General features: G+C 29.9%; 1 protein-coding gene across 2 annotated transcripts in view; it reads right to left on the reverse strand.

Moving 5' to 3' along the window:
* LOC111684822 (putative uncharacterized protein DDB_G0281251) overlaps positions 1 to 13,906 on the reverse strand; it is a 65,330-nt gene that overhangs the window by 11,186 nt on the left and 40,238 nt on the right. The window contains exon 1 of one of the 2 annotated variants that reach the window (XM_023447030.2): positions 5,164 to 5,182. The exons of the other annotated variant lie outside the window; for it this stretch is intronic. The gene's annotated coding sequence lies outside the window, so the exon portion shown is untranslated. Of the gene's footprint in view, positions 1 to 5,163; positions 5,183 to 13,906 lie in introns of those variants that run through there. 2 annotated transcript variants of the gene reach the window in all.

Here is a 13,906-nt window from a genome sequence, read left to right on the forward strand (position 1 = left end):
GTCTAGTTTATAGTCTACTCTATAGTATAGTCTAGTTTATAGTCTAGTCTATATTCTAGTCTATAGTTCATCGTATATTCCAGTCTACTGTTCGGTCTCTGGTCCAGTCGATGGTCCAATTTATAGTCTAGTCTATTGTCAGGCCTAGAGTCCAGTCTATAGTCTGATCTATAGTTTGGTCTACAGTTCAGGATATAGTCCGATTGTAGTGCAATCTATACTCCAGTCTACTCTATAGTTTAATCTATATTTCGTCCTATAGTTCAGTCTATAGTTCGGCCTATAGTCTGTTCTATTGTCCAGTCTATAGTGTAGTTTATAGTCTAGTCTATTGTCCGATGTATTGTTTACTCAACAGTCTGGTCTGCAGTCTAGTTTATGGTCTTGTCTGTATACTGATCTATAGTATATTCTGTAGTCTAGTCTATACTCCAGTCTATAGCTTGATATATGGTCTGATATATTGTCTAATCTACAGGCTAATATATGGTCTGATCTATGTATAGTCCATCCTATATTTGTATTATTATTAAAATTGGACTTAGTTGTTCTGACGAATGTAGAACCTGATACATTTTTTTTTCAATTGCCAACCTTTCGTCAAAATTAGATCCAAACATTTTATGAACGATATTATTTCAGATATTATTGAGAGTAGAGGTTGAAAAATTCTACGAAACCATATTCTGGAAACATAACATCGTAAAGGTTTTCCCATTCGCATTTTCCATGTAATAGAGCAGACAATAGGCGCGATAGTAGCATAGGTATATCTTTTATATCTGATGAAGTACACATACATCAATTTTGCAAATTTTCAACCATCGCAAACAAACTAACGGACTTGGCTTGATATTTTCAAAGCATTTTATACAAATGGTTATTTTGTTATTAAATAATTTTGTTCTAATTTTATTATTTTCTCATTTTAATATTTATTTATAATTATTATTCTTTTTAAGATTAGACTTTGTTTTCGTTTCCATAAATTTTTGAAAAATATAGTTTATTTATTTTTTTTTATATCAATTAAGATTAAACTCATTGGAGAGACGTTATTGTAAACATTATCCTTGAACTAATTTACAATTTTATTTAGTACTACAATACAATAACTAAACTATAAATTTTTATATATTTAACCAAAAAAAAAAATAAAAATAAATAAAACTATACACACAGTAAAAGTTCAATGTTCTGCTGGTTTAGCAGAGTGAAAAATGTTAAGCTTTTGAAAAATTAGATTAAGAAAATAATTAAAAATATAATATTTAGGAGAAAGAGAGTAGATGCGTTAAATGCTCTTTAAACAAATTATTAAATATTAATTGCACTTCTTTCAAAAAAAGATTAAATTTCGTTTTCTTTAATTATTCATCAAAGTCCATGTTGGCATGATACTCAATTGAAATCGGCAATAACAAAAAAAAAATAATTTGACTAACTAGGACACTGCACTAGATATATTCATATAGCATAGTAGAGTAGAGTATAGTTCTAATAATGAATCGATCTTCCTAGGTTTAGTTAGAAAACATAATGTTCATTTTAAATCAAAATAAGATTCAGAATAAGAATATAAGCTGGATATTAGACCATAGTATAGACCAGACTATAGACTAAACTATATACTAGACTAAAGACTAGCCTATAGACTAGACTATAGACTAGACTTTATACTTGTCTATATACAAATCTATGAAAAAACTATAGACTTTATTATAGACAAGACTCGAGAGTAGAATCAAGACTAAACTAGGTTATGTAGACCAGACTATATGTCAAATTATAGACTAAACTATAGACCAGACTATAGGCTAGACTATAGACTAGAATATAGACTATAATATAGACTAGATTATAGACTGGACTATGGACTAGACTATGAACAAGACTATAGACTAGACTATGGACTGGACTATAGACTAGACTATAGACTAGACTATAGACTAGACTATAGACTAGACTATAGACTAGACTATAAACTAGACTATAGACTAGACTATAGACAAGACTATAGACTAGACTATAGACTAGACTATAGACTAGACTATAGACTAGACTATAGACTAGACTATAGACTAGACTATAGACTAGACTATAGACTAGACTATAGACTAGACTATAGACTAGACTATAGACTAGACTATAGACTAGACTATAGACTAGACTATAGACTAGACTATAGACTAGACTATAGACTAGACTATAGACTAGACTATAGACTAGACTATAGACTAGACTATAGACTAGACTATAGACTAGACTATAGACTAGACTATAGACTAGACTATAGACTAGACTATAGACTAGACTATAGACTAGACTATAGACTAGACTATAGACTAGACTATAGACTAGACTATAGACTAGACTATAGACTAGACTATAGACTAGACTATAGACTAGACTATAAACTAGACTATAGACTAGACTATAGACTAGACTATAGACTAGACTATAGACTAGACTATAGACTAGACTATAGACTAGACTATAGACTAGACTATAGACTAGACTATAGACTAGACTATAGACTAGACTATAGACTAGACTATAGACTAGACTATAGACTAGACTATAGACTAGACTATAGACTAGACTATAGACTAGACTATAGACTAGACTATAGACTAGACTATAAACTAGACTATAGACTAGACTATAGACTAGACTATAGACTAGACTATAGACTAGACTATAGACTAGACTATAGACTAGACTATAGACTAGACTATAGACCAGACTATAGACTAGACTATAGACTAGACTATAGACTAGACTATAGACTAGACTATAGACTAGACTATAGACTAGAATATAGACTAGACTATAGACTGGACTATGGACCAGACTATAAACAAGACTAGACTATGGACTGGACTATAGACTAGACTATTTACTAGACTATAGACAAGACTAGACTATAGACTAGACTATAGACTAGACTATAGACTAGACTATAGACTTGACTATAGACTAGACTATGGACTAGACTATAGACTAGACTATAGACTAGACTATAGACTAGACTATAGACTAGACTATAGACTACACTATAGACTAGACTATAGACTAGACTATAGACTAGACTATAGACTAGACTATAGACTAGACTATAGACTAGACTATAGACTAGACTATAGACTAGACTATAGACTAGACTATAGACTAGACTATAGACTAGACTATAGACTAGACTATAGACTAGACTATAGACTAGACTATAGACTAGACTATATACTAGACTATAGACTAGACTATAGACTAGACTATAGACTAGACAATAGACTAGACTATAGACTAGACTATAGACTAGACTATAGACTACACTATAGACTAGACTATAGACTAGACTATAGACTAGACTATAGACTAGACTATAGACTAGACTATAGACTAGACTATAGACTAGACTATAGACTAGACTATAGACTAGACTATAGACTAGACTATAGACTAGACTATAGACTAGACTATAGACTAGACTATAGACTAGACTATAGACTAGACTATAGACTAGACTAAAGACTAGACTATAGACTAGACTATAGACTAGACTAGAGACTAGATTATAGACTAGACTATAGACTAGACTATAGACTAGACTATAGACTAGACAATAGACTAGACTATAGACTAGACTATAGACTAGACTATAGACTACACTATAGACTAGACTATAGACTAGACTATAGACTAGACTATAGACTAGACTATAGACTAGACTATAGACTAGACTATAGACTAGACTATAGACTAGACTATAGACTAGACTATAGACTAGACTATAGACTAGACTATATACTAGACTATAGACTAGACTAAAGACTAGACTATAGACTAGACTATAGACTAGACTATAGACTAGATTATAGACTAGACTATAGACTAGACTATCGACTTATTAAAATTCCAAAACATTAGGTCTTTCTTAAGATAATTACACCCCCTCTCCCAATACTTTCAACCACAACAAAACTTAGGACAAACATCAAATACTCCGTCCACTATAGACCCGTAAGGTATCAAACTCTCTTTTAGTATCTCTATTAACAAATTTATTTATTTTGAAAGTAAAATTAAATAGAAATTATAATATACAAAAACCATCTAGGAAATCCAACAAATTATACGGAAATTATAACGTATATAAACGAGTATATTATGGCCCCTTGTTATCAGTTATCAGGGCAAAAACATGAGGAACAAAATGAGCAAAATTTTCTACAATAAAGTGATTAGTATAAAATGAAGAATATACTTCGTGTACATATATAAATATTCTATTTTAAATTATATTATAACAATAAAGAAATGAGCATTATTTAAATTGGACAGACAGACTCCCATAGACATTGTAAATTTATATAGAAAAGAATTTGACAAATTAGAGCAAACGTACATAAAGAATTTTTTGCTTTTTTTTCTTCTCTATTTACAAATATAAGACGAATAACAACAATAGTTTGTCTGATTAGGATTTTAATGGAAACTATTTAGAAATTAATAAAATGTTGGAACGGCCTTTGTGTGCGGCGAGAAATGTTGTTTGGATTTAAGTTTAGTTGCTCTTTAACAGTTTTTTTGTTCATTGCTCTCATTCATACTAAAATCATTTATGAAAGAACTAGTTCCAAAGATCAGATTCCAGAACTATTTTATAAAACACGTATCTACACTTCCATGAGGAATCAATTCAAAAGGTGAACATTTTGAAAAACGAGAACAAGATATAATCATGGTCCACAAAAAGAATATACTGTGGATCCAGCTGGGTGATCTTATTAGCTGATCGTACGATCTGTCTGTCCATCTTTAAAAACAGGATAAGTCCGACATGGTAGGAGCTGAAGAGTACAAATGTTTCTTTCTCTCAATTTTCAGGTTGTACAACTACTTGTATAACTAATATAACAAAGGAACACAAATACATCTTTATAATCCGACAATGTCCGTCCGTCTATCTGTCCTTCCGTCTGTCCGTCTATCTTTCCAACTTTTCGTCTTCTAAAAACACGACAAAACTCACACAAAATAAGCTAAAGGCTTTAAAATTTCACTCTTTTATTCGCTTAATTAATCGAAATTAATCGTTGTTTTCATTAGAAATTTAAATAGAAAAAATCTAATTTAATTTTTGTTTCAAAAAAAGCCACTTACTTTTTAACAAAATAATAGAAACACGAAATAAACTTCAATTAAATTCAATTCAAAACACTTTTTAAAACACAATTGATTTTAAACAACTTTCTATTTGAAAAAGAAAACTTTGTATTTGTTTTTAAACTCTAAACAAAATATTGCAATGGCAAAAAGAGGAAAAATATTTCAAAATATAAATCTAATTTCAAAACACGTTTATTCTCGTGACATTTTCACACGCGAACGAACACAATATCAACACAAATTTTAATGACATCAATTCAATAGCCTGTAAATAGGCAATAAAATTTATTGAAATAACTTTCTTTTTTTTGTACTCTTATTTTTCTTAAACACTTTTGTATAATTCTTAACCGTTTTATTAAAAGAAAAATTAATTATTAACCGTAATTTGTATTATTGTTTATGTTTTATCGTTTTCTTGTTTTCTCGCTTTCGATTTTTCGTCGTAAACAAGAGCCCGCGATTTAAATGGCGAATTAGAACGCCAACTTTTGTCGCGTGCTCGTAAACGGTTCCATTACGTTGTATTCTAAACTGACGACTAAAATAAATTTTCATCTGAGTTTTTTTTTCTTTAATCTTTAAACTGACTTCGCACATATATTCATACAGACAAAAGTAAATCGTGACAACAATATCACAAGTGTACTTGTGTGTGTAAATAATACGATGAGAAATGAAAATATAGGCAAAAGGCCAATGTGAGCCTCTCAATTTGAAATCTCTTATAAAAATCATACACAACTGAAATCTGAAATACATTTGTTTGTCCGTCCATGGACGGACTAAGTGTCCAATTGTTGTTAGTAGTACAAATATATCAGCAACAACAACAAGAACAACATGTGAATAAAGATTATACTAGAGTTCTAGTACTTCATACATGCATATATATGTGTGTAAGTAAGTAGACGTATTGTTTCGTTTCAGGCAAAGTTTATTTTTTGTTTAATTCTATTAATACATACTTCCACTTACATGCGATTACCTTATACTACTATTACACACTTACATACAGTTGGTGAATAAAGTAAACGTACAAAATGACTAATTTCTTAATTGACCAATTACCCAACTAATTAAGTACCTATACAACTAACTAACTAATTAACTACCTATGCAACTAACTAACTAACTAACTAACTAACTAACTACAGGAAGCCACAACTAACTGACTAACTTATCTATCTTCTTATCTATCTAGCTATCTATCTATCTATCTATCTATCTATCTATCTACCTATCTATCTATCTATCTATCTATCTATCTATCTATCTATCTATCTATCTATCTATCTATCTATCTATCTATCTATCTATCTATCTATCTATCTATCTATCTATCTATCTATCTATCTATCTATCTATCTATCTATCTATCTATCTATCTATCTATCTTTCTATCTATCTATCTATCTATCTATCTATCTATCTATCTATCTATCTATCTATCTATCTCTATCTATCTATCTATCTATCTATCTATCTATCTATCTATCTATCTATCTATCTATCTATCTCTATCTATCTATCTATCTATCTATCTATCTATCTCTGTCTATCTCTATCTCTATCTATCTCTATCTATCTCTATCTCTATCTCTATCTCTATCTATCTATCTATCTATCTATCTATCTATCTATCTATCTATCTATCTATCTATCTATCTATCTATCTATCTATCTATCTATATATCTATATATATATTTATCTATCTATCTATCTATCTATCTATCTATCTATCTATCTATCTATCTATCTATCTATCTATCTATATATCTATCTATCTATCTATCTATCTATCTATCTATCTATCTATCTATCTATCTATATATCTATCTATCTATATATCTATCTATCTATCTATCTATCTATCTATCTATCTATCTATCTATCTATCTATCTATCTATCTATCTATCTATCTATCTATCTATCTATCTATCTATCTATCTATCTATCTATCTATCTATCTATCTATCTATCTATCTATCTATCTATCAATCTGAACGTTCATAGGAGACAAACTAGGACAAAAAAAATTACCATTTTCGGCAACTCGATAACGCTTCCATAGAACCTGTTACGAAGCTGACAATTTCATACAAATATCATAGATCTCAACTCAAAACTACAACGAATACAGACGATAAACCATGATTTTAGAACTAGTTAAAGACCTAATACAATTTGCCTACTACTTTTTTCACACACTGTATATTAGCGCGACTAAAAATTCTAATATTAATAGTAGTTAACACATTACAACAAACACATGGTTAAACACGACAGTGTGTGACAAAAATCCACAAATAAATACCCATAACAAACTAAATAGAGAAAAGATGAAGAATACTAGAAAAGGAAAATAAATAGTCGAGGATTTGAGAATTTTAGTTTTCATTGTTTATTTTTATCCTCCTTTACTCATGAGTATGTACTTAGGGAGTAGTGAGAGAGAGTGTAGTATCACTCTCATATAAACACACACTTTGCTAGAGTCACGAATTAGCAGCATGTTTTTGTTTAGACTTATAGCGAAATATACAAGTTCGAACACCATTTCCATTGCTCAATCAGGATTAGTATTTTTGGAGTTTTGATTTTAATATACTTAAAGAATTGCTTATTATTATTTACTCCTGGAAATGGAATTAATTAAATTACGATAATTAAGAAATTTGAAAATTTAAAATTTTTAATGGAAATGGTGTTATTGATTTAGTTTATTTTGTTGACGAACTAAAAATCCTCAAAAATGTTTGTATTTATTTTATTGCTGCAAACAATACAGTGCAAAATGAAAATAAAGAAGAAACAATTTTGAATGTATTTGTGTGGCAGTGTACATGTGTTAGAGAATGATACATTTTCTCGTACATCGATATGTAGGTGTTTTTATGATGCGTTGTAATCGTCTATCGTTAAAATTTAATCTTATAAGCATGTTGGTTACGACGACAACAATGGAAATGAAAACTAATGGTGAGAAATGGCTAATGAAGTCGACTTTTTAATACTCTACAGAATGTATGGTTAATAACTGAGTCCTAGATTAAGTAGATGGTACTTTGAAGCAAGTTAATCTAATTAGTAATACATAACCGAAACTTTTATTTAGTAGTTTGATCCTTTAGTAACGTGGAATTCAGGAAATCGGTCGATTGAGACTGAACGTTCGATTACGCAACCAAAAGTATATTTTGTCAAATTGGAATCATTAAGTTGGCCTCTGATTATATTCATCTTAAGACGGATATACTATTTTACTATCAACGGCTCATGTACTTAGATTTTAGAAGAAGTCTTCTTAAGACTATTGATATTTACATATAGAATTAAGATAGGGATTATTGAAAATACTGCTTCCTGATATCTTTTAGACAAAAGACCGGCATGCATACATTGTCGTTCGGAAAGACGCGATATCAGTTTACACTGACTGCTCAAAAACTGTTATTGGTACTTCTGCGAAATGCCTGCCTTGTATTCAGGCCGAATACGTTATCGATACAGCCGCAAGAAACTCACATCAATTCGTCAACACACTTTGACGAATTGAAGTGAGTTTCATGACACGACGTCATGAAACAGTTCCGCAAAAGGATTAAGAATCCGGTGGTTTACTTTTTGTATTACTGTTTTTTTAAGGACCCTTGACCCTTGATAGGTATTTAATCCTTTATATTAGCTTGGAACGAAGGAGAGAATGCGTTTTAGTTCGTATGGACTACCTAAATACAAAATCTATTTAAGTTAAGAAGAAGAATATCGGTACAAAACGTCTTACGCGACTGCATCTCTTTACAAGAATGTAAACTGAGATAACTCTGGACACTTAGATGGCGGATTGAGAGCAGACTAACGAAATTAAAGGCCAGTTAGGCTTTTGTCAAAATTCGGTGCAAATATCTTCAAAGCGAAGTTATTGCACAGGAACACTAATTCTAAAGAACTACATCTGGAAAACTGAATTTCTGATGATGAGATGATGACATTTTTATCGAAGAAGGAAAATGAAACAACTCTCGGATGAGTTGTTTTCAATATCTTTTGATTTCGATATCTGGAAAACCTGATGTGATGAAAAAATTCTGATCCACTCGATACCAAAAGTACACATTTCTGAAGGATTGATATATCGACGAAGAGAGTTAACATAATCGGTTTTAAACCTTTATTTTAAAGTCAACGGATTAGACTCCCGGACGAGGTGTTTTGATAATTTTTAGGATTCGATGTCTGGAAAACCTGATGTAATGAAGAAATTCTAATCTACTACGATATCCAAAGACCACGGTACACATTTCTGATGGATTGATATGTTAAAAAAGGGAAATTATTTACCTCACTTTTTCGACGGACTACTCTCTTGGATGATCTGTTTTTACAATCTTTAGGAACCGATATCTCGAAAACCTGATGAGATGGAGCAATTCTGATTTACCTGATTTCTAAAAGTCAACGAATTAGTCTTTCGGATAAGACTTGATGTGATGAAGAAATTATAATTCAGATTCTTAAGAATCATTTAAGAATCGATGCCAATGGGTGCAACGATGAGAACCTTGTTGTAGTAGAATCTATATTCATTTATACAGTTGTAATGTAAACAGTACATACAGAGTGGAAATCTTAGGTTTAGCTGCTACAAAGTGGCTGCTGTGACCTCTGGTAGGTTAGTGGTTAGAGTTTTAGACTGGTAGACCGCAGGTGGTGGGTTCGATTCCCATCTGAGGCACTGGTTAAGCAGCGCACAATAGGCCCAATAAAGGCCTATGTGTATTTCTTCGGATTTTGTCAAACTAACTAACTTACTAAAGGGCTGTTTCATTATATATTCAAAAACATATGTATCTTTACAATTTGGAAACAATTACCTGAAAAAAGACTCAAACTCAAACCTGAAGTAAATGCAATTCACAAAAATTTTAAAAATATTTAGGAAAAAATTTTTCGAATTTATCCACGTTACAAACCCTATAGATAAACTATTATACCTAAAAACCGCTATAATTCTTACTGACTACTCGTAAATTCTTATCAGTTGACTAGTAAGTATACGTTTAATTTTGTCTATCTTTTATTAAATATTAAATAAATATTAAGTTTTTCCTTTAGTAAATTTAAAGGTATTGAAACTGTTAGGTTTTTACCCCCCAACACCCCAAAAAAAATCCGCAAAAACTACACCAAAAACAAATATTGAACGACCGGACCATTAGTCAATTATAAGAGAAATCCCTACCCTAAGGGATTGAAGCTACATTGATATTTTCAAACATAAAGTCATGTACTTAAATGATAAGGGAATTGGTAACAACAATGTTATAACTATTTATATATATTGTATTAATTTTTCTATAATTTTTTTTATTTCTATTGAGAATTTTCTAGAATTTTAGAATAAAACACGTGAGTCAGACAAGTTTTTTTTTTGTTTTAATTCAGTAGCAGATTGTTTAAAAATATAGATTGTTTTTGTAGATTAATAATGTTTTATTATTTAATTATAGGTTAAGGTTGGTTTTAAATTTTAATTTGAGAATTCTATGAAAATTTTCTTAACAAGTAGTAAAGTGTAACGTTCTGATCTAAAGGTAATAAAGCAACGACCATGATGAAATCCATGAATGAAGAGAGTCTTTCGCTGAGATAAGATTATTAAAGAAGAACCAAATTATAAAGTAAAAATTAAATAAATTGTTCTAATTTCTTGAAATTTCTGTAAATTTTTTTTAAGAAAATCAAATTTTCCTCATGTTAATCTAATGTTAACTAAACTCCTTAGTCTCCTTGTTTTCATTACACACATCTTTATCGAATACCCACTGTTTAGCGTATATTTTCTCAACCGTAACCCATACTTTTTAATTCGTAACACAATCATTTCAAAAAATAAAACGAACAAAAAATTAAATTATTAAAAAAAATGTGTATTTAAATGATTGTTGTCTCTAGTACAACAACCTCTCAATTAAACAAATGCTTTTGATATGATTAAAATTGTTTAAAATGATAACAAACGTTTTTTTCTTTATGCCGTACTATTTGTTATTATTTATATAAGCAGTGTCTTTGCAAAAAATATGTATGTATATAGACATTTTTTTATTTATTGTTATAAAATTAATCTATTGTTATTCAATTGTTGTCTGTATATGATATGAACTTTACACTCAAACTAAAATGTTAGTAAAAGTAATAATAATATGGCATAATAACTTAAGTCAGTTTAGCCTTATGTACATGAATGTATAACATTATATAATCTTGACATAAGATCGGTCTATAGTCTTGACTAACGATCAGTCCATAATCTAGTTTATTGATCAGTTCTTTACTATCGATCAGTGTTAAATTTAAGCTTATGAACAGTATACAGTCTCCACTATAGATCCAATATAGCTCAATCTATAGTCTTATATCAACTTATAGTCTTGACTTTGGATAAATCTATGGTCTTGACTATAGATCAATCTATAAATTAACTATAGTTCAATCTATAGTCTTGATTATAGATCAATCTATAGTCTTGACTATAGACCAATCTATACTCTTGACTACAGATCAATCTATACTCTTGACTATAGATCAATATATAGTCATGACTATAGATCAATCTATACTCTTGACTATAGATCAATCTATACACTTGACTATAGATCAATCTATAGTCTTTATTATAGATCAATCTATAGTCTTGACTATAGATCAATCTCTAATCTTGACTATAGATCAATCTCTAGTCCGTACTATATATTAATCTAAGGTCTTGACTATAGATCAATCTCAAGTCTTGACTATAGATCAATCTCTAGTCTTGACTATGGATCAATTTCTAGTCTTGACTATAGATCAATCTCTAGTCTTGACTATAGATCAATCTATAGCCTTGACTATAGATCAATCTATAGTCTTGAATATAGATAAATCTATAGTCTTGATTATAGATCAATCTATAGTCTTGACTATAGATCAATCTATAGTCTTAACTATAGATCAATCTATAGTCTTGACTATAGATCAATGTATAGTCTTGACTATAGACCAATCTATACTCTTGACTACAGATCAATCTATACTCTTGACTATAGATCAATATATAGTCATGACTATAGATCAATCTACAGTCATAACTTGGCTACAGATGAAGTCTTGACTATAGATCAGTCTATAGCCTGAATTAAAGATCAGTCTATAGTCTTGATTATAGATCAGTCTATAGTCTTGACTATACATCAGTCTTTAGTCTTGACTATAGATCAGTCTATAGTCTTGACTATAGTCTTGACTATAGATCAGTCTATAGTCTTGACTATAGATCAGTCTATAGTCTTGACTACAGATCAGTCTATAGTCTTGAATATAGATCAGTCTATAGTCTCGACTATAGATCAGTCTATAGTCTCGACTATAGATCAGTCTATAGTCTCGACTATACTATATACTATAGTCTTGACTACAGATCATTCTATGGTCTTGACTAATGATAAGTCTATAGTCTTGAATATTGATTAGTCTATAGTTTTGACTATAGATTAGTCTATAGTCTTGACTATAGATCAGTCTATAGTGTTGACTATGGATCAGTCTATAGTTTTGACTATAGATCAGTCTATAGTCTTGACTATAGATCAGTCTATAGTCTTGACTATAGATCAGTCTATAGTCTTGACTTTAGATCAATCTATAGTCATAACTAAAGATCAATCTTTTGTTTTTACTGTAGATCAGTCTAAAGTCTTGACAATATATTATAACTCTTATAGGTCGGTGTTTTTTCTTTTGGTGGGGATATATATATAATCTATAAAAATGTCTATTCAGCTACAAAAGCAATGAAATATAATTCTAACTGAACTAATTAAGCACGTGAATATTTGTCATTTTATATTTATACAAATAAAATTCAATATTTTAATCAAAAGTGTAAATAAAATAGTGATTGTTTTTCAAACAAATTTATTTAGTTACTATAATTACTAAGTAAATTTCATTTCAAGTTAATAACTAAGATAAACAATAAATTAAATTTAACATAACAAGGTTAAATTCCCTTAATAGTAAATAAGAAATCAAACCTCCCTAAATAAACACCCACTATCTTGAGTCATAGTTGTAAAAGAATAAGAGATTTATCGATACATAACCCTCACTGCCGCACTCACTGCATTAAGAATTGAATTTGATAAATGAATAAAGAAATATATATTTGTGGGCTGTTTTTTTTTTAAATTTAACCAACAAAGTTGTATAAAAAATAAATGATTTGTTTAACAAAGTTAAAATTTTTGTAATGATGTTTGAATTTATTATTTTGTTTTTCTTTTTGGCTAGCCAACCATAAGTCTATGATAGTACTTCAATTAAATCTGATAAGATTAATAGTTTTGTTTTATTTATGGTTTCCATTTTCTTTCGTTCATTTTGAAGGACGTTGTTCAAGACAATGAATGTCAAAGAAAGCCAGTAGACGTCAGTTACATTTCCATTGAAATATTTTTTACTGATTTTGGTCTCCCCCCCAACAACTTGAGCTGCTGGTGTTTTGTAGTTGTGCCACTTGTTGGAGATTCCAAGAGAACTAATAAAGAGAAAGAATCAGCTTAAAGTTGTTGATATTTTAGGTTAGTAGTATGTTTATGTATGTTCTACCCCAGTTTTTCCATACAAAAACTGGTATGCATGAATTTTTCGCCACTGGTAACCAGTGTGGTAAGTAGTTGATAAAAATG

Source organism: Lucilia cuprina, chromosome 6, assembly GCF_022045245.1.
Source record: "Lucilia cuprina isolate Lc7/37 chromosome 6, ASM2204524v1, whole genome shotgun sequence".
Classification (NCBI taxonomy): domain Eukaryota; kingdom Metazoa; phylum Arthropoda; class Insecta; order Diptera; family Calliphoridae; genus Lucilia; species Lucilia cuprina.